A 27255-nucleotide genomic window follows, 5' to 3' on the forward strand; every position below is an offset into this window, starting at 1 on the left:
ATTCTATCTGCAGCCTGGAGCGAGGCCTGGGGCCCTCAGTTTTCTCATGGAGGCTGAGCACTTCCAAGGTCTAAGATGTGCCATCTGTGTGAGGAGAGGACCGACTCCAGGATGGACCTGGAATGAGGTGTTTCACAGGAGAAAGGCCATCTTCTTTAGGTATTTTGTTTATCCGCCACCATATTCCCCAACCACGCACCTGCCCATTAATCACGCGCTGCCTGGTGACACTCTCTTCTCTGCTGTCACTCTCCTGAATGGCTCCTGTATCATCCCCTAACATCTTTTGATGGTTCCCATGGTGACCTGCACAAGGTCTTACCCTCAGAGAAGTTCAACCAAACATTACAGAAACCTCAGGAGGTGCTTTTTACCACGGTGTATCCAATGAGCAATCCATCATCTAATTGCTAAGCCCTCAAGTTCAGGTGTAGACCACAGGTAGGTTTGGGTTATCTGATGGGGGCTCAGGACTGAAGAGTCACTGAAGAGGTTTGGAGAGAGCACTGTTAGGATCCTGCCCTCACTCCCGCACATGCGCAGCTTGGGGTCTTGTGTTTTACGTCATCAGCGGATGCTGGTGACTACGTACCTGCTGCATGGTGCGGACCCCCCCCCCCCCCCTCCCTGCTCTCTGCTCCCACCATCTTTCTCTCCAGGCCTGGCTCTCCTCCCTCTTATCCCCTCCTTTCTAATAAAGCTCTTTGTAACTCTGGTAGTCGTGGCCGTGGCCTGTGACTTATCCGCCGGTAACCAGCGCCGCCACCAGCGCCATTTATCATAACCCATCAAACACAGCATGAACAAAGAAGTTTTAAAACACACGAGCATGCCAGTAGTGGGGGTGGTTACGGACACCGTCTACGCAATACTGTGAGGTCTGTGAGTACTGCTCATCAAGCAGCTTCAGCAACCCCCACTCTGCTCCTAGCCAGTCCTCTCAGCCCCGCGAACACCCGCAAGTTTCTTCTGAGCCCCAGTGCTTCAAAGACGACCTCTGCCTGCTTTGATTCTCTTCCCTTTATCCTCCTCAGAGCCAGTGAGCAGTGGTCAGATGCCAGGCGCTATCCCATTACATAGGGACCCAGAGACAAAAGACGGTCTCTACTTTCAAGTAGCTTGTGGAAGAAGAAAAACATCTGATTATAACACAGTTGTTAAATCCTCTCAGATTTCTTCCCTCCCTCTTCTCCTTCCAGCCATTCGGCTTTCCATTTCTTTCTTTTTCTTCCAAAAAAGGAGCTGAGGCATGCTGAGGGAAGTGAGCCAGGCGCGGTGAGAGGGAAGTCGAGATGGGGGTGGGTACCCGAGGTGACTGTCAGATCAGTGATCATCAGCCAGGTAAGCTGGAGGGGAAACACTGTGGGGCAGAGGGGCTGGCAGAGCTCCTGAGAGCTGGGCTGGAGCCTGGAACCCGAGAGAACTCGTGTGCCTTTCGGACAGATTGGCTTGGAGCAGAGTAGAGGGCCCTATGGAAAGTGAGTCTGCAGCCAAAGAAACCAAAGCACAGATTATACAGACGCCAAGGCAGAAGCGCTAACTCCCTAAGCTGTGTAGTGTTGGGGGTCACTGTTAAAAGGTCCTTCCTGGAGCAGGAAGCAGGTCCCACACTGCTCGGTCTCGGCCACAAGGTGGCAGCCTCACACAGGCACTGCCGTGGAAAATGAGAGCCCTCTAACCGGGAGGCAACGGGGCTCCCACCCACCGCAGAGCAGAACCACATCAATTTCACGGGAATACCAAAGAGGGTATGAGCGCAGAGCTCACCCCACGAACGCTTCTCTCCCACTGAAAACGCTGCAGAAGTACTGCGAAGTCGGCGGGTCAAGGCGAGGAGTGTCAACAGCAGCAACGTGCCCGACAGGCTGACCACTCCCAAGTGGGAAAGGCAAGCATCTGGTCTGACTCCCCCCCTGCCGGCTCGTGGCACAGGATCCAGGTGGGTGAGGCCGACTCCACAAGCCCCTTGTCATCCCAGGGAGAGGCTGCCTCAGGTACTACGGGACTCAGGGTGACCGCTTTTCCTGCTGTGACACAGGCTGCCTTCTTCATGGAGAAAAAGAAAAATGAAGGACTCGGGTGCCCCGCGTCCCAGTCTTCTGGCTTTCCCAGCTTTTCCTCTCTTGGCCTGGATCTCTAAAAGAACATTCTAGGGCTGGAGAGATGGTTCAGAGGTTAAGAGCACTGGCTGCTCTTTCAGAGGTCCTCAGTTCAATTCCCAGCAACCACATGGTGGCTCACAACCAACTATAATGAGATCTGGTGCCCTCTTCTGGTCGGCAGGCATACACGCAAGCAGAACACTGTATACATAATTAATCTAAAAAAAAAAAAAGAAAGAAAGAAAAAAGAAAACATTCTAGTTATTTGGTATCTGCTGCTCGCAACAGTTTGGAGATGGAAAGGACTGTAAGTGGTCCCCACACCTGACTTGGCCTTTCTAGAAAAGACAAATCACTGAGCTGAGCAGACCTTTCACACACACACACACAACCAGATCTATCTGCATGGCTCCTTGGAGGCTTATAGCACTTTGCAGAGGGAAAGGACCAAATGATGTGGATGTGTTCAGAGCTCAGCCTGGAAGCAGTGGAGTTAGGATTCAGAACTACTGAGCATACATGCCACAGTGAAGTGGCCACCTGCTCCAGATTCCACATGTGGAGAGGTGGGAGTCAGAGGAAGAGACAGGGCCCTGGGCTCCTAGTCCTGATCCAGCACTCCTCCACTGCAACCACAGGCTGAGATGCCCAGCAGGGCCAGCCACCATGCGGAAAAAAGGCATGGTAAAACCCTCCAGTAGCAAGCTTTTCTTGTTACAGGCAAGACCCACTCACCATCGCAAGGGTGAGAGTGCCCACAGGTCCCAGGGAGGGTCCCCTGCACTTATCACCTACTGACGCTGTGCTTGGCTGGACTCACAGAGGGTTTTAATTAACAGTCCCGCTGCTTAAGTCAGTCCACCCAAAAGTACTGTAGCAGCCACAATGTTTCCACATCAGGGCCTCAAAGCAGACAGAGGAATGGGAAGGGACCAATGGAAACAAGAGTTCTCCAGTCTCAAAGTTTTGGGGGCAACCACAGCTCTGTGAAAGGGTTACTGGTCACACCACACACTTGGCATAATGGAGCAATGCTGGTCACATGGCGGGAAAAGGGATGCCATGCCCACCGATGTGGCTTTGAAGGGCACTTCTTCACCTTACCCATGCACACCTTGCTCTTGCACGTCTGAACGGTAACACATCCAATCAGAGTGAAAGGCACTCACTGCTGAATCCTCCACTGGGGCTACAGGGTGGGGGAGGGGTCTGTTTCACAGGAGCCCTGACCAGCTAAAAATACCCTGAACTTCTCCAACTTCCCCTTGTCCGTTATAGTCCTAGACGCCAGCTCAGCACAGCCGAGCCATCACAGCCTGCTGAATGGCTGCTTACGGCCACTTCTTACGGGATTATGACAAACTCTTCTCATCTTTCCCCTTGGACATTAACACAGACATTCTTTAAAAACAAAACAAAACAACAAAAAACAAAAAACAGCTGTCAAAGGAAGCGCTTTAGACTGGCACCTCAGGAAAACTTTAAAAGGAGGGTCCCTGCCAACCACCACCACCACCACCACCACCACGCTTACTTTAGCTGCAGATGGGGAACACTGTATCTGCTACCATGGAAATCACTTCAGATATTCAAGCATCTAAACTCCTGTAAAGGGAGGAGTTCGGGGAAGCAAGCTTTGTGAAGGAGCTGCTCTGACCTCCTCCTGTAGCTTCAAAGGTATTCTCTATTGCACAATCATAACCTTGAAAGAATCCGGCCTCCCCTGCCAGCAGCAACTCCGCATCCACCTGTCCCTACAGGTAGTAAAAGATTAGATGCTCAGAACCACAGTGTTGACACAACACTTTTGGGCTCCACCGCGCTTCCTTTTAGCTCCCACTCCAACCAGCCTCAGAGGTCGAAGTTCACCTCTTCCAAAGTGGAGGCAGTGTACTTCCAACAAGCAGAATGGGAGGCGGGAACTGGATGGAGAAAAGTAAAGGGGATTCTCATGGGGTCTGCACAGGAGCGGGCAGAGGACTGCACGCAATCTGTGAGAGCGGAGGTCTCAACCTTGCTGAGGCTGCAACGTGAAGAAACAAGGTCCACTGAATTCCATGCACACCGCTCCCTGGAAGGCTGGGGCCCAGCTATGTGGGCTTCTCTCTTCAGAATTAACTATCATCGGTGTTTGGTATCCTACCACCTTGTTGGCCTCAACCACCCCGGCCATGTGAACCACGGCAGAACAATGTGGGTCCTCTGTCCCCCAGCGCTAACGGCCTGGTAGCCACTGTCACACTTACCGGCACCGGAAATGGGTCTGGTTTCAGATTCCCTGTCACATGCTTTCACTGTCTCTGTTTATTCCCCTCAACAAGGGACAGTCATAGGAACAGGAAGTGGCAAGCAGTGGCTTAGGGTGGGGCTCTCCCGAGAGCCTGGAAACTTCCCAGGGGCGTATCCAGAGATTCCATGAGGCTTCTGAAATGGAGGCACCCTCTGCACTGCCTTCGTTTTGATCCTCCAATGCTGAATTCACCCCTCACTCTAAGGCAGTGGTTCTCAACCTGTGGGCCGAGTGACCCCCACAGGGGGTCACCTAAGACTTCAGAACACACAGACATTTACATTATGATTCATACAGTAGCAAAATTACAGTTATGAAGTAGCAACAAAAATAATCTTACGGTTGGGGGGTCACCACAACGTGAGGAACTGTATTAAGGGGTTGCAGCATTAGGAAGGTTGAGAACCACTGCTCTAGGGCCTTTTCTAGAGGCCCAATGGTTGGTCCTTCTTTCTGCCTGGACCCCTGTGTGCCGAAATCGCCTCCTACAGCCTCCCTTTCAATGGGTTCACCCGGGGTCCACAACGACAGAGGCCACACTTGCTTCCTTGTCCCATCATCCATCTTCCTTAGCACAATGCTGACCAGGGACTGGCACACAGCACACGCTCAGTGAACACAGGACAGACACAGTCAGCCGGAGGCCTCCAGCTTTCGAACACCAGAGGAGGGTTCTCTGATGGTGTGTTCCTCTTCCCGACTTCATCCTCCACAACAGAACAATACTAAATGCAGGAAGGATCTCTCTAGAGATCTAAACATAAAACGTACTGGCCAATTTCAGGCCAGTATCACAATCACTTTGGTGATTAACAATTAAACTTTGATTCTGTGTTTACTGTGGTGGCAATATTCATTTCTCTGTGAAATTAAAAATCCCCACTTTGACCAGTATTACCTAAAAGAAAGCCAAGTTGAATATTGGGCGACATTTTTTTTAAATTTATGAACTGCTGCCTGGACTCTACATTCTTCAGCTTACCTGCTTGTGAGAATTCACGTCTAGCTCCATGTGTCCAGAGACATTTCCTCAGCTCTCTCGCTTTCCCTGTTACCCTGCAGGCCTGTGGAGAACACCACCCTGCTGTTGGTAAGACCTGTTCAACTGTTTAATTACACAGCTTGTCCCGGCCAGCAGCCTCTCTAAGGGCTCTTGTGTGCCAAGCACACGGGCCGCCCACGCACATTCTCTCACTCACTTCCTCATTGCGCCCAGGTATACACACCTCCTATCTTGTTCCGTTCTCACTAACACAACCAGGATTTTCACCTTCACTTTGCTCATGCACTTGACCCAAACACTATGGCTTTCTACTCCACCAAATCTCTACAATAAAGGGAAGCAGCCAGCATGGTTTAAACGGAAGACTCAGTGTCGACATCTTGCAACTTGGAGAGGTTCTACCACTTGTCAGTGCGGGACTTTAAGTGAAACTGTGTGGGGGTGGGGGTAAGAAGCTGCTAACGGGGAGAAGAAAGTAAGAAGGAAAAAAAAATCTGAACTCAACCCATTCTGAGTCCAGCTGATTGGGACAAGAGCAACACGTGGCTTCTGTAAAAGGTCGTGAGAACAGTTTTACACATTTGCTAGGAAGACCCCCGCCCCCAGGGAACCGGAGAACAGGATCCAAGGCCTGAAGACTCCCGAGAGTTGAGGGTCTGGCTCTGTCACTCACCAACCACGCATCAGCACGGGGCACACTGATGTCTCCTCGTCGGTGAGATGGGGACAGAGGAAACTATCAGAGTTGCTGTGAGGATCTACATTTTGTGTGTGAACGTGCTACACAAAGCTCTGGCGGTTCTGTCTCTCATTCAAAGGCTGGGGGCTTACCCAGAAGTACACACCATCCAATTCCCAGTTCACAAGACTCCGGAGCTTTAAGTCAGGAAGGGCAAACACTGGTAAGTCACAACACATCTTGGGAGCACCCAGGAAAGGCATGTGTTTCATTGAGGTGGCAGAGAGAGGGAAAAACCTCGGCCTATCCCGCTTCACTCACCTGTTGGATAGTAAACACTGCAAAGGGGAAGTGGGACCAGAGTACATGGGAAGCCCAGTTCTCCCCTGACAGAGGAATTACATAGTTAACAGGCAACAATCCTATCAAAAGACAACTGACTTCCGGGCTGTGGGGCTGCATTTAAATGATGGAACCTGAACTTCCTGGAGGGCCCAAGAGCAGTGAACTATCACTTGTCCCCAACCAGGAAAGGGGAGTTTGCCCATCATGAGCCACACCACTTCTCACCCTCGGCGCCTGAGCCCGCTGCTTTGTGAACTGCCTTTGTTAAGAAGCGTCTCTAAGGTCAGGGCACATTCTGTAGAGGCACACAGGCAGAGAGTATTCATCATTAATCAGCGGTCACAAGGTGACCTAGAACAAGGAATGCCATGAAAGCATCCAGCTGGATGAGAGCATTCTTCCGTAATATACTGAAGATACGTGACTGCATCAAACTGAATAATGGCCCAATAGATAAAATCTAAAATGAGTCAGGAGACCAAATAGGACACAAACTCAAAGCTTGGGTGCAGCTGGCAGACCTCGGCGATCGGAATCCTGGTTCATGCATTGGTTGGCCATGTGATTCCCCAGGAAAGTGACTAGTTCTCCAACCCTTGGTTTTCTCGGTGTGTGGTGGGTACTGCAGTGCCTGAACCTGGTACAGTGCCTCTGACAAGTGTTGCTGTCACTGGCCTCTTCTGTTTGTGCTCAGTTAGGCTCTGTGCTGAGGGGAGTTGACAGGAATGAGGAACAGAAACCCTAAAACGAGTTTTCCTTGTTTACCCTGACCCCTGAACACTCACAGTAACCTGGGGTTCTGGGTTAGTCATCATTAGCATGTGGAAGATTATGAGTGAGTTGGCAGTTTGGCACATGGTAGTTTCTGCTTCAAGTGAAGAACTCTCACAATTAAATAGAAACATAAAATGCCACCCTGAAAAATATCCATGACTTGTCCACAATGCTAAAAGCCCCCTTTAATTTTTTTTTTTTTGGGTAAGTATCCCAGAAGTAATAGCACAACATACCCCATTAGAGCTCCCACCTCAGGACCAAGCTTCTAAAGTAAAGCCATACCTCATAATTTATATTCTCTCTGCGTAGTATGTCTTGTTTTATTTTGAGACAGGATCTGGCTATGTGGTCCACCTGGCCTCCAACTCATTATGTAGCCCAGGCTAGCCTTGGGCTCTCTACGCTCCTGCCTCAGCTACCAAGGTGTTAAGAGTTACATGCATGTGCTGACCACACGTGGCTGCAAACAAGAGAGTCGAATCTGCCTTGTTAACCTGTTATGCAGTCTCAGGGTCTATGATTATACCCCAACTTCATGTTCCATCTAAACTGGTGGCAGTTTCTAATATTTTAGCAAGATAACACTTGGGAGATAGAAGTTCCATCCACATGGCCATGACTCAGCCTAAAAGCAACATTCCTATGACACCCTCCTCAGGATTCCCTGTGGTGAGCGTCTTCATGTTCCTTCTACAGGGCTTATGACCTCATCAGTCTTATTTCCTGCAGATCTAACCTTGGACCTAACTCAACCCTAGCCATGGATTTAGAAGGTGATTCATATACTCTGTACATACCATGGTGATGAATGGTGTGTGTGTGTGGGGGGGGGGACTTTGCATCTGTCCTTATATTTTAGCACCAAGGAAAATAATATGTAAGAGAAAAGTTGTGTATCTCCTCCGCTGCTCCTGGCTAACTTCGTAAAAGCCAATGAGTGTCTGTATTTATCATCTGGGCCTCTGTACAGCTGCTGGCTGCCGGGCCAGAGTCCTGATGCAGAGGTAGGTAATGGGTGAGGTGAGGAAAGACCGACAGCGACACAGTAAGGGGGGAAGCAACAAGCAGACTCTTCGTGGAGCACAGCGGTGTGAGGTGGACACTAGCAGGGAAAACAATACTTTATCCCCCCGAAAACCATTTGCTCAAACAGAACGCCTGTCTGAACACACTGAACTAGCCAGAACCTTAATTTAGGTGATATCATTTCTCTGGATATTCTTTGAGTTAAAAGATTTTGTTGGCTAGGCTTCTAAAACATAACTAACTGTTCCCTCTGCTGGGAAGCAGGGGATTCAGAATTGAGGTGACATTGGATCACAGTGTGTCTCACGGAGGAGTCAAGGCAAAATGCTGGTTAGTAAGGAGTCACCAAAATTCCTGCCAGGAAAGGCACCTCCCCTGTATGACTGCAGGAATGTCATCCATTCCACCTACTGGACTCACACCCCTCACCCATCCCATGGACGGAGCCTCACCTAACAGCCTCAAAATACTAACTCCAGAGCAAAATCTTATGAACTTCACCACGGTTAAGTACTATTTAAAAAAGTAAGGGGGGGAAATCATCTTCCTAGATTTCTGAGAGAATGGATACTAATCTATATTCAGTGGTTTATCTTAGAAGTCATGCATTGTTGATAAAGAGGCCACTGGTGTAACCATAAATCCAAGGCATTTTTATTGATGCAAAATTGAGGCTAGCATGGGGAAAAAACCAGTATGGTACCCTGCTTTGGTGAGCATAGGCAAGCCTTTCCAGGCAGGTTGTGAGTTTTCTGTTTGGCTGGCTGTGTGCTGCACTAAGATGACATAATCAGGGGCCGGCTAGCTGTGACAGTGCGGTTACAGACTTATCTGTACGGCTGTGGTCCCAGCATGGCTCACGGGCTCCTGGGAGTCTGCAGTGGTGGCTGTCGGCCTGGACAGAGGGCTGGGGCTCCTTGACCTGAGGTCTTTGAGGGTTTGCTGTCTCTTGTGGAACAGTCTGGAGGGCTAGGCTCTCCGGGGCAGTCCGCTTCCCGGTAAGGGCTCCCTTGCACAGTAAAATCCAGCCATCAGAACGCAACCCTTGACACTGTCTGCTTTCAAGCCAGCACTGTGGCCAAGGCCTAACCTCCCATCCCAGCTGCTGGAGCATCTCAGAAAGAGACAACTACCGTTAGGGGAGGACGCTCAGAACAGGGAACTAGGTTTCTTAAGAAATAAATTTATCACCTTATAACCCCTCAAGTCAAGCCGTAAGTTAGACCACAGAAATACGCTGGGAAATAGTTTTCCTCGATACATACTGTGCTGCTCACTGTCTACACACTAATAATATAAATTCCCAAGAGTCCTCAAGAGCAGATCTGTAAATGAAAAACCAACCAACCAACCAACCAAACATGGATTAGGGGAAACATCTTAAGATTCTTCTTGGAGTTCAAATGATGGTTTAAATGTATTACATCAATAAATAAATGGCTTTAATAAAAGAGTGGTAAAATATTAACTATGGAATCATCATCCGGCTGGTGACTGGAAGGGGTTTACTGTAAAGCACTTTCAACTCTACTGTACACTTGAGACTTTTTATAATAAAATGTTTGTTAAAAACTATGACCACGCCCTCCACTCAAGTGCTAATATCCAGGCACTTCACGGCATCCCGCTGCAGAACAAAGTGTGGAAACAGAAAATAACGGGAACACCACAAAGTACCTGGGAAAGACCAATGATTCAGTGCACAATGCTGGGGGATTTACTCTGAAAAAAAAACCCATCTCAATCTTTGCTTCAGACCTTCCTTTTAATGTGTCAAGTTTAAGAAAAAAAATGAAATGACTTAAAAAATAAAATGAATATTGTCTAATTTTTGAGTAGGAGGAAAGTCCTCAGCACAGAGCACCTGTAGCTGGGAAAAACAAACAAAAATGCCACTAACTCACCCAAAGGAAAAAACACTTGTGTATCTTGAAAAGAAAAATAACAAGCGGAATTAGAAGGCAGAGAAGGGAGGAAGAACGCTTGACCCAAGTACCTCTCACACATACAGAATTAAAAACGGTGTTTCAGAGAGTTGCATTTCACTAGAAATGCTGGTAATGAACACAGACATTTACCAAAGAAAACAGACCCGGGAACACATGAGCAAAGCGGAGCTTACTAGGAACACCAACACAGGATGGGTGTGCATTCCATACCTGCTGACTAAATGAACCAAAAGTAATATAAGGCTTTTTGTCTAAAGACTACCAGAAAAGGTAGTAACAGCACCTATAAAGAGATTGTGAGAAATTCCACAGCCTGCTAAAAATGTATCTAGTATGGTACAAGCGCTTGAGAACATAAGTCGGCAAAGTTCATCAAAATCTTGAAGTCCGATTCCTTCAAGACTCACTATTAAACATATCCTAAGGAAATCACAGAACAAACAAAATGAGACAAGGTCTTGCTACATAGCCCTGGCTGACCTGAACTTGCTACGTGGGCCAGCCTTGCCTATGTCTCTTGACTGCCGGGGTTAAAGGTGTGAACTACCCATACCCACCCACAGGAAACAAATTTCCAGTACTCATGTATTTTAAAGGATAACGACTGAAATATGAAAAAACTGAACCTCCAAAGAAGAACACAATGCACCATTAAAACGCTTTAATGGAGAAAATGCTCATTTAAAAAGGTGGCAACCCAAGGGTCGATAAAGTTCCTGCAAACAGTGAGGAGGTAGCTATTTGAAGAGAGATACAAAAGCATTAGTATGTGGCATTGATTAATACCAACAGATCTTTGGGAATTGAAGATAGTTTCACTTTTTTTTATATGTAGACTATAAAGAAAGTCAAGTATACAGAAACAAAACAGAAGAGTGGCAAGGGGGGTCTGGGAATATAGGTTAAAGGGTATATAGTTTCTGTTATTTGAGATTAATCAATGGGAAGAACAGCAGAACAGCAGTCACTATTGTAGTATAGGGGAATTTAGGTGCTTTTTACATAAGCTTAACTGTGTGAGATACATATATAAATTGGTTTGACTGTAAGTAATTATTATTTTATGAAAACACCATACTGTATACTTTAAACATAAACAATGGAAACTTTTATACTACCAGTAACTTTGAATCAAACTTAAAATACAGAGGTCAGGTGTGGTGCATGCCTATAATTCCAGCATTCAGGAGGATGAGGAAGAAGGGTTATGGGTTTCATGCCTGCCTGGGCCATACAGTGAGTTCAAGGCCAGGGAGGGCTACCATAGGTAGACCTTGTCACAAAACAATAAACAATACAAAAAAAATCAAGAGAATGATCACTGCTTTGAAAATGGGTGTTCACACTAGTTAAGACCACCTGCTCATGTGAACTGTCTGTTCATCAAATTTGAAGTCCACGCCCACTAAGCAGACTTCCCACTCACTCTCTTACATCTCACTTACCTAGCCAGTGTGTGCTCCACTCACTCTTTCTCTTACATCTCACTTACCTAGCCAATGTGTGCTCTGCCATGCCCCAACACCACCTGTTCATCCTTCCAGGCCTGGATTTCCCGCTGGTATTTTCATGGTTTCATAGTGAGTGACACTACATAGCAACTAAGCCACTGTGCTGACTCTGCCTTATCCATGTCTGCTCACTCCTTTCTCAGGAATCCACTACCTACACATGTCAGGAGCCTCTACACCTTGCCTGACCTACACAATACCGCAACACAGTCCTCTTCACCGATGTCTGGTCATCTTTCCAAGTTGTACATCGACCAGGTCACCATGTGTGGCATGCTAGTCCTTGTAAACAACGGCTCCCCCAGCATCTGCTCTCATCATTCCTCTCTGGACCCATGCCTCCTGCCACACTTCTGTGCCCCTACGTACCAGGTCCTCATGGGGACGGCTCACCATTAACTCCATCTTCCTAGCCTCAACGGCTGCCCTTTAGGGAGGCAGCAGTCTGGACTTCAACTCTACCAGGAAGCCACATGGGGTGGTGACTGAATGCCATAAGCTCCCACCACATGCTGCCTATGTCTCCACAGTAGTGTAACCAAGCACTGTGTGTGATCTTCCTGTTGTACCTGCCTACCAGTAGGCCCTGAGAGACTGCTGAAATAAATGTTCTACCACTCAAAATGGCTAGTTACTTTCACCTTTAGAAAATTATCACCAAAGATTTCATCACATCCCTCAGCTCAACTATTTTATCACCTATCTATTCATCACAACCAGAAAATGTATTAATTATTCCTATGTCATACCACTAGCTCTTTGGATTTATCCATACACACTCTCTCTCTCTCTCTCTCTCTCTCTCTCTCTCTCTCTCTCTCTCTCTCTCTCTCTCTCTCGCTCTCTCTCTCTCAATGAGTCTATCACAAAAGTGTTACAAGCCTTCCTAAGCCAGCAGCTGTGCACTGTGCTGCAAGTCAGGGAAAGTGGGCAGCATGGAGGCCCAAGGAGACAAGAGAAATCAAGCAGTTAGTAAGACTACCAGCAACAAATCCTCCCTTTTCCTAGAAGGGTGTGTAATTCTGTTGACTGTGTATCAGCACCTCACTGTCTCCCAGTATCTTTCTTCCAGCATGACTCAAACTGAGTACGATGAGTCTGACTAACGTCAAGTCCACTCCTCTGTGCCACACTCCCTTTAACACAATCAAGACCTGCTGTCTTCTTCTTCCACAATGGCCCCAACGGTATGGTTTCAATGTAGCTAGTGAGCAATAAAGACTTCGCTTTTTTTCCCAAACACTGTTCCATCTGCATCCAACAACGTCCTCATATGCTTACCCTGCCACGTTTCCCCCAGGAGTATAACCATCTCTCTGATTTGTTATGAATGTTAGGAGTTACATCCTAAAGCTCAGGTGACTTGGGCTCCTATCTGATTTGGTGGCATACACCATGGAAAAACTAACAAAAGAAAGGGAGAAGGGAGGAAAGACTTCTTGATTTTATGATATAAAAACGATGAGGAAAAAACTGATTTGAGGAAAACGAGCCCAAGTGGTTTCCTACAAGTCTTTAGCTCTCTACGTGAACTCGTAATTACTTTATAGATGTACCTGGCTGAATAGATAGGGATCCTGGGCTCCACATTCGCCTCTCCCGATTGTATCAACCACTCTCTAATATTTATTGTTAGTCATGTGTCCTCCACCCCTTTGTCCGTTTCTCTGGCTCTGGTCTCCACCCAGCAGCCACACGGAGTGACTTCTGGTCTGCTTATTTCCTGCTTTTAACAGCAGTTCTTCGGGAAGCCTAAAAGCCCAGCCAGGAGAGGCTCCAGAGTTCAGCTCAGCCTCCTATACCTGGGGCATCTACAGAGGCTTCTCTGTGTGTATGGATGTCTCCAAGTGCAAGCAAATGTTGTGTACTGATGTGGTTAAAGGAATTCATGGCTTTATCAGACTCTCAAGGGACTCTAGCCATCAGAAGAGACTGAGAACTTTAACTAAGGCATGAGGAACATAGCTCAGTACACTCAGTAAGTAAACACACTACAACAGGCTCTACCTTCTACCTTCCCCCGGTGGGAGAATAAGAACACCCACAGTCATCACCCATCAAACATCCTTAGGATCTGGTTTGAGGATGTGATTAGGAGGTGACAGACAGCGTATATACTATAAATGCATCGTCACGGCTATCTTCTCTCAGTCTCTGCTTTTACACAGCTTCAGTGTGCTTTCTTTGTTCTCAACTGAAGCTCATCTGCTAACTAACAGTGGTGGACAATCAGAGCATCGGGACGCACAAGTCTCTCTCACATAAATATTACATCACTTGCCACAAATGCGCATCATTCATTTTTTTGCTACAATATACGATCTATTTCCTATTATGCTTTAAAGAAGCACTTACTATACCAAAACTACAACTACATTTTTAATCTGTATGCTGTAAAAATAAAAATAAACCTTAATTCTCAACTTCCATGCTTGTCCATAGGTTATGTTTGGTTCTGTAGTTTATCACACCCACAGTACTTTCCATGGGAAGTGAAATGTATTACAAATACACTAGCAAAGACAGATCTTGGAAGCTCTTGGTTAGACAGAATGCCATTTAGAAGTTTCTAAGTAAGATCCAGTGAGCACCAGAAACTGAGGTCCCACATACTCACGGTTGACCGGTCACCCACAGATCCCCAAGCACAGGCTGGACTTGTCCTGGAAGCAGAGGACTGAATTCCATTAGGAGGGCAGAGGGCAGGCCTACAGAAACTGAGTGCCAGCACTACCTTCCTCCAGTCCATCTTAATTGCAGGCCCAGGGATTGTGCAGTCCTCGAGCACTAACAATAAAACCACACTAGGTTGTTTTCCTAATTCCTATGAAATGAGTCAGTAGGTCAAGCAACTGATCCACTTGAGAGAACAATTCTTACAGCTACCCTCCCCATTTCCAGCAACCCAGCTCCTCTCTCCCACTAACCCAGGAGCCATGGGGCCTGGCAGACCCAGTGTGGATACTGAGGGATAGCCAGTCTCCCCTGAGGTTAGCATTTCCCTTTGACAGAGAGTATCACTGATATAGGGCCATGGGGTCAGCTTCCTCAGAGTTAGCCTAACTTCTCTGTTGAGACCATGTCAATCATTTATCTCTTTCACCCCAAAGAAGGGGCTGGTGCTTAAAACAAACATAGAAACCCAATTAATTACACCTCTAGAAGTCCCCTCCCTCCCAAAACAAACCACTTCCTTCTGCAAAAATACCTTCTCTTCAAAAGATCTCCACATTCAAAAGACTGGATTCAACCATCCACGCTGTTCAAACACTCCTCAGGGTCCTCATGCTGGCCGGCGGTACCAGACACTGTGCTTCAGAAAGCAGAAGTGTGTAAAGCGACCAGCTTTTAAATCCTGCCTCTGAAATCCATGACTCAAGCTGCTGAACACCTTCGGAAACTACCACCTACTCACCCAGAAGAGAGATGGTTTGTGTAGTTAGTGAAGACCTTCTGCATCGGAAATCACCAGCTACTACTGGTGAGAGGTCGGTAATTCCAAGAACTCATCCATGCAGGCAAATCTAAGGACACACTGCTTGTCACAGACGTAGGTTAGATCGGCTGTCACAGTTCTTCAGTGGGAGACTTTTGCTTTCTGAATCCACGGGGCTTACTTTCTGGTTTTTTTTTCTTTTTAAAGACAAGGTCTCATTTTGATCTTGAGAAACTGTCTGATCAAGCCACCAACTGAAAACCTGCCATTATAAACCAGGGATTTCACAATGCTCATTCCAAAATCTGCGGCTATTCATTTCTGGAAGTGACTCACTGAGGAAGAACGGCTGCTGGGGGTGGGAGGGAGTGATCATTTTTAGGAGACAGCCTGCACTCTGGGAGCTGAGCAGAAATCCCGGAGTAGCTACCACGTGTGCGCACCGACCCCAGCTCAGCTCCGAGTCACTCTCCCTCCAGATGACGCGCAATGACCAGTCCCCTCGTGAAAGCCACTCGATGGACAAAAAGCCCTTTGGGCTGTGCACCCACCCACCCGGCCAGCCTCGTGCCTGCCTCTCTGGGCGCTATTTTCACATACATCAGGACAGGGGCAGCGGCACTTGCCACCTGTCAGGACTCCGTGGCTGGTGAGTAACCAGCATACAGAGGCCACTTCCTGTGAGTATCTCCAAAAGACCTTATGCTATTTCCTTTAGAAAAATAAGAAGTGAAAAGGAAAGCTTCCTACAGAGGAAGGAGAAACAACAGCAAAGCTCAGAACTTGCAACGTGATCGCTGTTTACCCAGCCACGCCTAGTTTTAATTTGGTTTCCCAACCCCTGTGTAATTAAGACAGCCAAAGAGAATAGCATTGGGGGGGGGGGGGGGGGGGGGCGTGATTCACAAACGCGTAGACCTTCTGAGCGCGTGACCAGAAAAGTAATTTTAAGATTCAAGAGAACCAATCTGAAGCTGGCTGGAGCAGTAACCCTTGCGGAAAGAGAAAGTTGTTTTTGTCCCCAAATTTCAAACATAGAAATCCTCTTTCCTCTCGGATAACATTAACCAGACTCTACCCTAGGTCAGTGAAAGACAGCATGCTTTCAGACCTGTCTGAGGGGACAGTCACATTAACAGCAGAAGCCCATGTGTCTGTCATCTGACACTAAGGAGTCCTTTGAAACTGCCAAGAAAATATGACGTTTTGTATTTTGCCAAACCTATTAATTTACGTTACATAGAAGGGAGTGGGAAGCAGAACTGCTCCGATTCCTGGTAAAGGTAGGCCGTCAACGGTGACAGGGCTTTTTCTGAGGACACTAAGGGTCATGCTGGTAGAAGGGGAGCTTTAAAAAGTTTGCCTGGCTTTTATTTTCCTGCTGCTAATTAACATGCCTTTACTCTGGGTGTCAGGGGCGGGCATGGGGAGAGCTGTGAGTCAAGGCTAGAGCAGGGAGCACCAGCCTCTGCTGGAGGCAGTTGCAGATGTGGAGAGACCATGTCCCACCTGTCTGCCTTTCAGTGCCTTTGGATGTTGGCCCTGGCTCTTCTCTCCCTTTCGGGATACTTGAGATGGGACATACTGTTTCTGTAATTTTTACAAACGGTTTTGTTGTTACTTGCTTTTGACAGTACTGGGGACTGAACTCAGGGCTTCACACACTCTAGGCAAGCCACTCTACTGTGGGGCTATATCCCCAGACTATCAAGCACACATTGTTCAAGAGTATGGGAAGCATTTCCACAATGGAAATATAATTTACAGGTCGAGGGCAAGTCAAATGGATCTATAACTGGAGGTGAGAATAAACACTGACTATACCACACTATACTCATCCCTTCTGCCCTCGCCTGTGAGACCTAATGAATGTCCTCAGTGAGAGAGCAAGGCTCCTCTACATGGAGAACCAGCCAGTTTTAGAAATCCTATTGCTACCAGACTGGTGAAGGGGAGCACTGATTGGCGTTCTCAGGATGGCTGAAATGCTCCAATGTCTCATGTCCCCTCTAGCCAACAGGATGCTTCCCTCTCCAGTGTCAAACATATATCGGGCTAGATCTCAATGGCTGTGTGGCTAGCTGGTCCTGGCCTGTCTCTGATTGCTGACCAGGGCAGTCTTGGGAGGTCAGCGCAGAGGTTTTAGAAGGAGAAAGGGGAAGTCAAGTCAAACCAGAAGATCACGAAGCAGAAGCCAGGGAGAACCCGCACTGAGCATGGAGCAGCTTGGAAGGTCACAGCTGTCCTTAAGAGGTGTGCTCGCTTGGGTACTCCAAGGCTGGACACTCAGATGTGACTGAATTCCAAGGCTGCTCCAGGTCGTGCTGTCACTTGCACTGTTGTGGACACTGTTCAAGTGTACAAAGTCCACCCTCTTCAAACAAAATAAAACCCTGACACAAAAGCACTTGTCTGCTTAACATTTACTCAGACTTCCCCTCTGAACAACGCAAACAAGCGAACTCTTTTCATAGCACTTTTATGGACAGGAGACACAGTGGACTCATGCAGGTAACATGCCAGCTCTGGGTTCCAGCTCCTTTTACTGGTCTGCTCTTACGAAGGTTACCCAACCTATCCAGGCCAGTTTAATCATCCAAGACACACAGGCCTGGCTCAGGTACTACCCAAGCGATTTTCAAAGCAACCCTACAGGCTAAGGTCTGTTATTAGCCCATCCTACAGATAAAGGAGCCAATCAGCTGATAGTGGAGACAGCACTCAAAGTCAAGAGAGCTTGACCTTGGCTTGCTCTCCAGAGCCTGCCAGCCACCTCCAATGGGGTGCCCCGAGTGACAGAGCACCAGGGGAACCGCCTAAAAGCCACAGAGCGGCCCTAACTAGCTGGGTTTTTGAACATGTCACTTGGAAACATCGTTTTCTACAAACTTTAATCAAAATTTCTAACATTAAGTGCTAACATAGGTCTAGAAGTGAATAGGTCAGTCTGTCCACAGTGAACAGCTTCGTGTATCTTACAAACTTTGACTGCCAGATCCGTGACATTGAATGTGAGAAGCAGAAAGATTCAGATGACCTGTTTTCAATCAGGGTGGACAAGAGGTCTCAAATCTGGACTTTCACATCTACATCCTTGCTCACTGACACAACAGAGCCCTGGCCGAAGCTGTCAATGCACAAGGAACCAGATGCCTTAATCTCGCCGATGTCCATTTACCTCTGGGAAGCATGGGCAGTGTTGGTGTGAGCTGTACGATGCTCATCTGCCCCACCCAGGCCTGAAAGGGAAGAGCCCTTCTCCCCCATATATGATTTTTCTTCAAGGAAAAGTATCTTCTGGTAGAAGTCCCGCTGACTAGGAATATAATCGAGTTTTACACAACTCTTTTCCGTCTGAACTTGCTCAGCTATATCCTTCCTGGTGTCCCAAGTGCCTACCAAGCAGGCTGTCTAAGGTGACACTTGGGAGTCTCCTTGCTTTCAGTGTCCTTTCAATCTTCAAGCAAAAGGCCCTCCCTTAGTTCAATGCCATGTACATTTGTACTTGGTCTAGAATGTTCCACATAGAATCATAGTGCGATTTGATCTCCCTCTCCTCCCCTACCACATTTTAATGGTTCTGTATCATGTTAGGTCATGGAAAAAAAAATACTTAAAAATGTCTTCCTAAGCCAAAGGTGTTAACAAGAAAGTTAAACGTACCGTTCCGGCATTAGCTTCATCTAAGACCAGGTGAACAGCTGTATGCAAGACTCTGGAAGACCGATGCATGTTACATTCATAAGCCACAAGCCCCCCACCCAAAGACTTCTGTGGTATTAGAAGTCCCCCTGCACTGTAGTCGTAAGATCAAGATTATTCACACCCCTATCTTAGCCACTCACACACATTTCCTGCCATAAAGACCTGAACCTGGATGGGGTATTAGATCAACCATGCAGAAACTCCAGGTAGGAAGTGACTGTAGGTACAAGTTTCAAGTTCATATCCTAGTCTACAAAGGGGGTGACTCACTCACTCTTGGGAAACCTGTATCACACTTTGCCATCTTAGGTGACTAATCCCATTATGGCCCAGAAGGAGCTCTGAGGGCCTTTTCTTCTGAGCATTGTCCTTGGGGGGCTCTGGAGTGGCTGCAATTCACTATCAGAATCCATGGCCCAGACTTAAAAATTGGGACAACCCAAAGACGTCTATGGGATAGATATACCTATTTTAAGGTCACGTGCAAATTTTCCTACCTATTTCTAAAAGAAAACCAGCTTCGAAATGTCTAGGCTTCTCTATGATAGTGGGAAAAGCAGAACCACTGTACACAGGACTGAAAAACCATAGGTTGACAGATCTGTTTACAAAACAGGCCTGGCAAAGTCTGTCCCTCCGTGCCACAGCAGGATGCAGCCAACAACACCCACACACGCACACGCACACGCACACGCACAGGAAGCTGGGGGCTGGCCAGGCTTTCTGATGACGGTTTGAGAGTTTGTAATTCCACTGGGCAGTATGTAATCCTGTGCCCAGGATTGAAATACACATATTCACACAACTGCCCACAGACAGATACACACTCACACAATCACAGACATTCTCATTACACAAAGACACACATGTAGACATACTTAAGCACACCATTCCCACTCTCCTCCTCTGACACTGGTCTCCAAGTTACCCCTTCCCTGTATTACCGACTTCAATGTGGAAACACCACACATTGCATTTTGCTTGTTTTACCTGATCAGATGACCAGCCTTCCAGCAGGGCTTCGGAGAGGGACTGCTGGCGCTCACCTTCATCCTCACCCAGGCCTGTTTGTCACCAAGTCCAGCCAGCACTGTCCACCCTGCTGCCTCGTCTTCTCCCACACACACCTTAGACCTCTGCCACTTGTTCCTGGAGGAGCAGGCTGGTCCTTTGAACTGGTCACTTGCCGACCAGTGGCTGTGGCGGAAGGCAGGGTAGGGAACAGGCAGATGAAGTCCACGGAGGTCACTGAGTGTCCACACCTGTGGCATGAAGAAAGTGACTGTCAAATGACCCAACCAGGACACACAGAGCCACAACTATAACCCCTTGAAATTTAGTTTCTGTGTGTTACCATACTCCACAAGAATCTTTAGTTATTTTGCTGGGTCTATAGAGAAAAAAAATTATGTCTGTCATTCTCCATGTTTTCATTTAAAATTTTTTTTTTTTTTGGTTTTTCGAGACAGGGTTTCTCTGTGTAGCTTTGCGCCTTTCCTGGAACTCACTTGGTAGTCCAGGCTGGCCTCGAACTCACAGAGATCCGCCTGGCTCTGCCTCCCGAGTGCTGGGATTAAAGGCGTGCGCCACCACCGCCCGGCTTCATTTAAAATTTTAAAGTATGAAAATTTTATACAAAATATTAAGTCACTACTAAGAAGCCAGAGGTATATGGTGAAACTGTCTCAAAAAACCACACACACTAGTTGCCTTCACAAGGACAATGCTTTTGAGCTGTGAGTACGGAGCTATGAGCACTGTGCGTTTCTGGGGTTTTACACACACAGGCTCTAGTACTTTGAAGCCGAGTGCACAGCTGCAGCATTCACTACTCTGCACTGAAGATCGAGAACTTGGGAGTCTGAGGCAGGCGAGATGGCACAGCTGGGCGGGGCGCTTGCCAGAGAGCCTGATGACTTGAGTTCGAGCCCAGGAACTGACGTAGGAGGGGGGAACCGACTCTCGACTTTCACGTGTGCGCTGGACCATGTGCATAACCCTCCATAAATGACGATACAACAGAACACAACGAAACCACTGAAGTTCTGTAACATGCCCAAGATTGCATTAGCTACCATGTGTCAGGAATGACATACAAACCTACACGATGCTGATCTTACCGGCCACTGAAGCATACTGAGTCCCTTCAAGCAGACCAGGGAGAGGACCTAGTTTGCAGAGTGCTTGCTGTGCAAACATGAGTTCAGAGTCCTAGCATTCGCATAAAAGCTGGGCGGGCACGGCAACACATGCCTGCAGCACCAGCACTGGAGGGTGGGGAGGGGACATGGAGACATGGTACTGGGGTTTGGTGGCCAGCCAGCAGAGCCGAAACAGAACACACAAGGTGTAGACAAAACTGGAGGGCCCCAGACTCAGTACGAAACCATGTCTCAGTGGATATAAGGCAGAGTGATAAACAGAAAACACCTGACACTCTCATCTAGCCTCAGAGGTAAGTGTGGGCACACACAACTGCATACACATACACACACACACACACACACACACACACACACACACACACACACAGAGAGAGAGAGAGAGAGAAAAGGGAAAGACAATACCATACTCTTGGGGTGGGGGCTCTCTGAGGAATCACCTCAATTCCTGTAGCTACCACTTTGCATTAGGAAGTAAAGTTCATCCTAAATTATGATGTTGACAAACACAGTCACGTAGTTTCAGGCCTTGTTACACCAGTATCTCTCCTCGTTCACCTTGACTGACTAACACCACAGAATACAGTGAAAACACAGTACCGTCAGCTTGTAACGGGCAATGGGAGGCTTTCCTCAGACGGACATAAAGGACATGTGTGTACAGAAGACCTCTGCAGGCTTCAGGAAGAGAAAGTCCAACAGAGGTGATAAGAAAGCCAGACTTTCGGTTTTTATTAAGAGAATAGCTTGTATATTTAAAAAAACTAAGTGAGGGACTTGAGAAAATTTCAAGAGCTCCTACAAAAATCACTCTCTCTAAAGTTAAGTCTAGACATCAACATTCGATCTTTGTCCGAAGAAATAACATGACTATATCATGTCTCAAATCTTTCTCACATAATGAAAAACAAATGAAGTATAGTCTTAATAAAGCAGTTGATTCACTTTTGAGTCAGTTTGTATTGGGATACCTTCAGGTAACATGGGCCTCCTCAAACAGAGAAAAACCTGACCATCTGTGAATCATGCTCAACTCCAGCACAGCGCTAGAAGGTGATACTCCAGTTTTCTCCTTCATTCCAACAGCCCCAGGCTGACCTACTCTGCATCAAGCCCGAAAAAGCCAAGCTCACCTGCTCCATATACCACTCTACCTCTATGCCGACAGGGTGTCTGCAAGCTGTTAGGCTGGCCTTGGGCAAGCCCTGCCTGCAAACACAAAACCAGACTTCACGTAGTGCTCAGTCTAAATCATCATCTGATGTGGCTCATGGACTGCATCTAGTCTGTCTTTACCCAGCCATCTGAAGATCTCCACTTTCTTCCAGAAGAGCTGGGGATCAAGAAGAATTTTGTATTACAATAATCTATTGTGAAAAGGTCTCATTAGTCAGGGGTGATGGCACAGCTTTGTAATCTTAAGGCCTAGGAGGATTGCTCTGAATGTGAGCCCAGCCTAGGCTACACAGTCACCTCTAGGCCAGCCTGGGCTACAGAGGGAGACCATCTCAAACAAATAATCTGGGTGTGGTGGCACAGATCTGTAATCTCAGTACTCCAGAAGCTGAGGCAGGAGAATCACAGGTTCCAAGCAAGCTACGGGAGCATAGAAAGAGCGTGTCTCAAAAACAAAAAAACCAAAACCACCGACCCCACAAAAACTAACCTATATATAAAATGGCTCCAACGGGCCAGGTGTGCCAGTTCACACCTACAATCCCAGCACGGAAAAGGACTAAACTGAATTTGAATCTAGTCTGGGTTATACAGCAGAACCCTGTCTCCAAAGCAAGGCCTCATTTTATCAAAATTCTGACATAAAATGTGCACATACATACTGTGTATGTATTAGATTAAGTGGTTTGGTTTTCTGCCAACATCCTTCAGTCCAAGGTTTACAGAAGGGGTATTCGGAGAAAGGCCGAATGGGACTTCTAATGCAAAACCTCAAACACATAGTGACTGGTCTCAACCCTGAAATACAGTGGGTTTGCCATACCCCTGCTTTTCCTAGTGACGCCAACATTCACCTTCGAGGCTCATAATGTAAAGTGGGCTTCCATGCCAGAAAGAAACTCAAGGAAGCATGGCCTGAGAGGATGACTCAGGCTTAGGTCGGCTGATCTGAGGCAGCCATTACTGTAAGGGGCCAAAACATGATCAGGGAGCGTTCTGTCTGTCACACAGGATTACTGTGTTTGCAGTAGAGGTGGGAGCCTTTCCCTAGACACACGGTTCTGATTTACCCCATCTGCTCCCTCTCCCCAAAGCAAAGCACTGCTCTTCATAAAAACACAAACAAACAGGAGTACATACATGCTAAATAAGCAGAGTGAGGAATTCAGCTTAAAATGCACACATACACAAATGTCTTTCTGGAACTCAGAAATCTGAGGCTGGGGGTGGGAGTAAGAAGTTAGATGAAGGAAAGGTGGCCTGTGGCTCACCAGTTGACACTTCTGAGTCTTGATTCCAAAAGGGACTTTTTTTTTAAAAAAAAAAAAAAAAAAAAAACAAGGCATTTGTTTTCCAGAAGGGACCCTGCAGTACTGACCTGAGGCGGCGTAATGATGTGGTTGAGGCTGCTAATCAAGGCCGATGCTAATGATACTCCCCAATTCAGAGACTGCACAGGAGCTGAATGCACAAGCAGCTTGGCCCAGCAACTCGGCCTAGCCATTCAGTCCTTGGAGGCTGTGGGGCCTAAGCTGAGACGCCTGGGTGGAAGGTTTGTCTTGGAGACCATTCAGGGAACAGCATTTGGTTTCCTCCATTTAACCAGGTCACCCGGGCATGGAATGCACAGCTCTGCCAGACAGACATTTTGGATGCCTGAGCCACAGCGGCTTGTAGAGGCTACTGATGCAGAGAGAGGCCACGGTTTCCTTTCGCTCTGTGCTGAATGGCAGCCTTGACGTCACGACTAGGAATCATTGGAGGGACAAATATCAAGGAACAGGCCAAATGGGCTTCCCTCTGTCCCAGCGGCAGGGCTATTTTAGTCTCACTCAGATACCTTCTGGGGCTACAGAGCCCTGGTACAGGCAGAGACGAACGCATGCAGCTTACACAGAAAGGTAGAGTGCTGGACAAAGGAAACGTCAGGGCTAGCTGTGTTCAAAACCCTCGATCACCCACAGTTCCTGAGTTCAACTTGTTTCTGACAGAGTAGCCTTCCTGGGGGAGGCCTGCAGCCATTGGGAGGGGGAGCTGTTCAGATCTCTGTGGGGCTAAACTTCCTCAGTGTGTAAAGGTCAGCCTCGTTCAAAGGGATGACATACACACTCTGGAGATACTAGGCACTCATGAAAGCAGGTAGTCTCAGCAGAATACAGGTATCATTTCAGGGATTTTAAGGTTGAGCAAGTAAATACCCACGGTAGCACCCAGCTGTAGGGGTCTAAGCCAATAGGTGAAAAATGCGGGATGTGGCAGAAGAAACTCTCCATTAGTTGCAAGTTTTCTGTGTAGGTCAGTTTTAATTTTACACTCAAACTATGAATTATGTTTAGCTATGTGAATGTCAGGTCATTTCTTTCCATTATAAATGCACTGCTAAGTACAGACATCATGGGCAATCTGCAGCTGGTATGTGAAGGACTGCGCCTGCAGGAGTGCTGGGGTGCATGCACGGCAGCTCCTGGGCATGCCTGAATGGAGGTGTGAGGACAGGACGCAGGGTACCCAAAGGCGATGGAGAACTCTCGGAGGAGTAACGCTGAGAGGCTGTCACTTTTAGCAGCTTTTTAAAACCCAGCATTCCCAGAGCACTCTTTTGTGAGGTCCCCATGTCAGGTTTATTTCAAGAGAAGGATTTGCTATAGAGAGCCAAGGCTTCCAAAGCCAGAAGGTGAGATTCTGATCCAAGTTCCCCTCAGGGTTGATTCTGTCAACCACCATCATCCATAGGACGCTCATGACCTCACCTAGGCAGGCAACAAATGCTGGGTTCTTGGTTCTGTTGCCTAAGAAATACCCCCAAGTGTGTTTTGTGTTCACTGATAAAGTAAGCAAGTAAGGAGACTAATGTTCTTAAAATGAGAAGGGAAAAGTTCTTTTTAACTGCTGATTTTCTTCAGACAGGGTCATACTCAAGAGGTCAAATCTTCGTCTAGCTGCATGAGGCTCTTCTATTTCAAGAGGTGGAAGTTCCAGTGGCCTTACCATTTCCAGAGGCTTACAGTTTAAGAACTGTAATTAAATTCTTCTGAACTCATTTATTACACTTCAAGTTTTCAAAAAGAGAATGATGGGATTTCTCAAATCATTGCATGCCCAGAGGGAGGATGTCAATTTATTTTTATTGCTCTGATGTAAGGGTAAGAAAATGAGTAGGAATTCTCCTCCAAAATTGTATTCTGATTAGAACTGTTTAATGTTCAAATCCCTGGTTTAAATTTCAGTAAACAATCAGTCACTCATTAAGAAGCAAGTACTGAGAGGCGATATTTGAAAGAGGGGGGAAAAACAAAAACTATGTGTGATTAAAACTCTCCACACGTCTTTATCCTAGAATGCCTTGGCTGTCTGGGTATTCACAAGTTACAAACACCCTTTGGGATCTAGATTTAATTTATGCCATAAAGAAAGCATCCTATTTCATTTGTTCACAAAAGACCTAGAACCTCCTGTAAAGAACACTAGAAATATTAAAGTTATTTTTAAATTACTTAAATGCATGGTGAGACACAATCCTGAACAAGCACAATACCTATCATCCTTCCTGAAGGAGGGAAGTGGTGCAAAGATAATTTTGGGCTTTAGTGAGTTTCTGCTCTAATTTCTTGTTTTGGAAAGTTTTTCAAATGGGTTACTTCTAAAGCCCTGGTTATTTCCACTCAGAAGGACCAGGAAGAGAAGACACTGTTCTGAGAGGACCAGAGATGGATCTTGAGAGTCCAGACTGGCTATGGGAACCAGAAGGCTCTTCCTTAGCTTGCTTCCGTGTGGGGGAGGGGGGAGCTGCAAAGAACTCCAGCTCCACAATCCTTCCAGGAACAGGAAACACACCGTGCTGGGCTGATGAGCTTCTGGCTTCAGAACCTGCCGAGTGTTCACACTCAGTCTAAGGCTGAGCTAGCCCACTTGCCTGCTCTTCAGCAGGGCGGGGTGCTGGCGTCCTCCTGGCACTCTCTTGCCTCTGTTTCAGTCTATGCCACTCCTGGTATTCCCCAGTAGTCGCTGTCCCCACTACAGAACTGGCTCCTTCCGATTCCAGATCCTCTTCTGGATGAAGAAGACATCCTTTCTCTAACTTAATTGTGAAAAAAAAAAAAAAAAAACTTTTGAAGAGTTTTCTCTTTCAATTTCACACTCAAAGACATTTAATTCTGTAAAGCACACTTGAGTGCTCAGAAATACTATCCACCTGCTTTCCTATCCATCACCTATTTGAAAAAGAAAACCTCCAACAGCAATCTCCACAGTTCCTCTGCCCCACACAGCTCCCTCCACAAAGGCTAGCGGTGGTGTTGGCGGAGCCGTGAGAGAAGAGCTGTTCCGAGTGCAGGTGCCCAGGTTTTGATCAGTCGCCCTACGGTCCTTGATCCAGCCTAGCCTCCGACGGCATGCATGCTGTGCCTACCGGGTCTGCTTCCTCCACCAGCCTGAGAGCTTCCTCCACAAGGAACAGGGAAGGCCTCCGGGGCTGGAAGAAGGAAAAGGAAGGAGAGAGGAAGTGGGAAACGGGGTAAAAGGAGGAAGGGTGAAAGGAAAGGAGACAGAACAGAGAACTGAAGGAAGGAGGGAGGGAGGGACAGAGGGAACAGGACAGCCACTGCTCCTTTTTGTAATCAGCACCTTCACGGTTTCCTCTCATTTTTCACACACACGGTTTACAATTCGTGGCAAATATGACTGCATGGAACCATGGAAGAGCCCAGGACCCTTAAACAACATCCTCTAGGGCAGTGGTACAGAGACACAGCCACGGGGGCCGAGTCTCTCCTGACTGCTGCTGCTTTATCCACCTGTCATCAGCCACCGGTGCGTCTTATGACTGCAAAGCCTAGACTGGCATGCCCATTTTTTACAAAGGAAGCGGGACTTATTAAGCAATTTCTTTGTATTCTTACCACCCACATGCACAAGATTTCAGTAAAAGGATGCATTCAATTTAGATAGCCACTTATGAGCAGTTAGTAGGGTCAGTAAGAGTGGAGAGTAACCTCGCACAGGACAGCCAGGAGGAAGGCAGGGTATGTCACCAGGGTAAGATGCTCATGGTCACTCTGGAGTTCCCAGGTCTAGATGAAATGGAATGTTAGGTTC

The 27255-nt window shown here is 47.3% G+C and overlaps 1 long non-coding RNA gene across 3 annotated transcripts in view; it reads right to left on the bottom strand.

Annotated features, from left to right (window-relative positions):
* Window positions 1-657: 657 nt before the first annotated feature.
* LOC128098800 (uncharacterized) overlaps window positions 658-27255 on the bottom strand; it is a 164925-nt gene continuing 138327 nt past the window's right edge. For 2 of the 3 annotated variants that reach the window (XR_008214339.1, XR_008214337.1), the window contains one exon: window positions 16034-20085. This is a non-coding gene — a long non-coding RNA (uncharacterized LOC128098800). Of the gene's footprint in view, window positions 2321-16033; window positions 20086-27255 lie in introns of those variants that run through there. The other variant, XR_008214338.1, reaches the window with a different exon arrangement.

The sequence above is a fragment of the Peromyscus californicus genome, unplaced genomic scaffold (assembly GCF_007827085.1).
Source record: "Peromyscus californicus insignis strain IS unplaced genomic scaffold, ASM782708v3 Scaffold_6__1_contigs__length_162567912, whole genome shotgun sequence".
Classification (NCBI taxonomy): domain Eukaryota; kingdom Metazoa; phylum Chordata; class Mammalia; order Rodentia; family Cricetidae; genus Peromyscus; species Peromyscus californicus.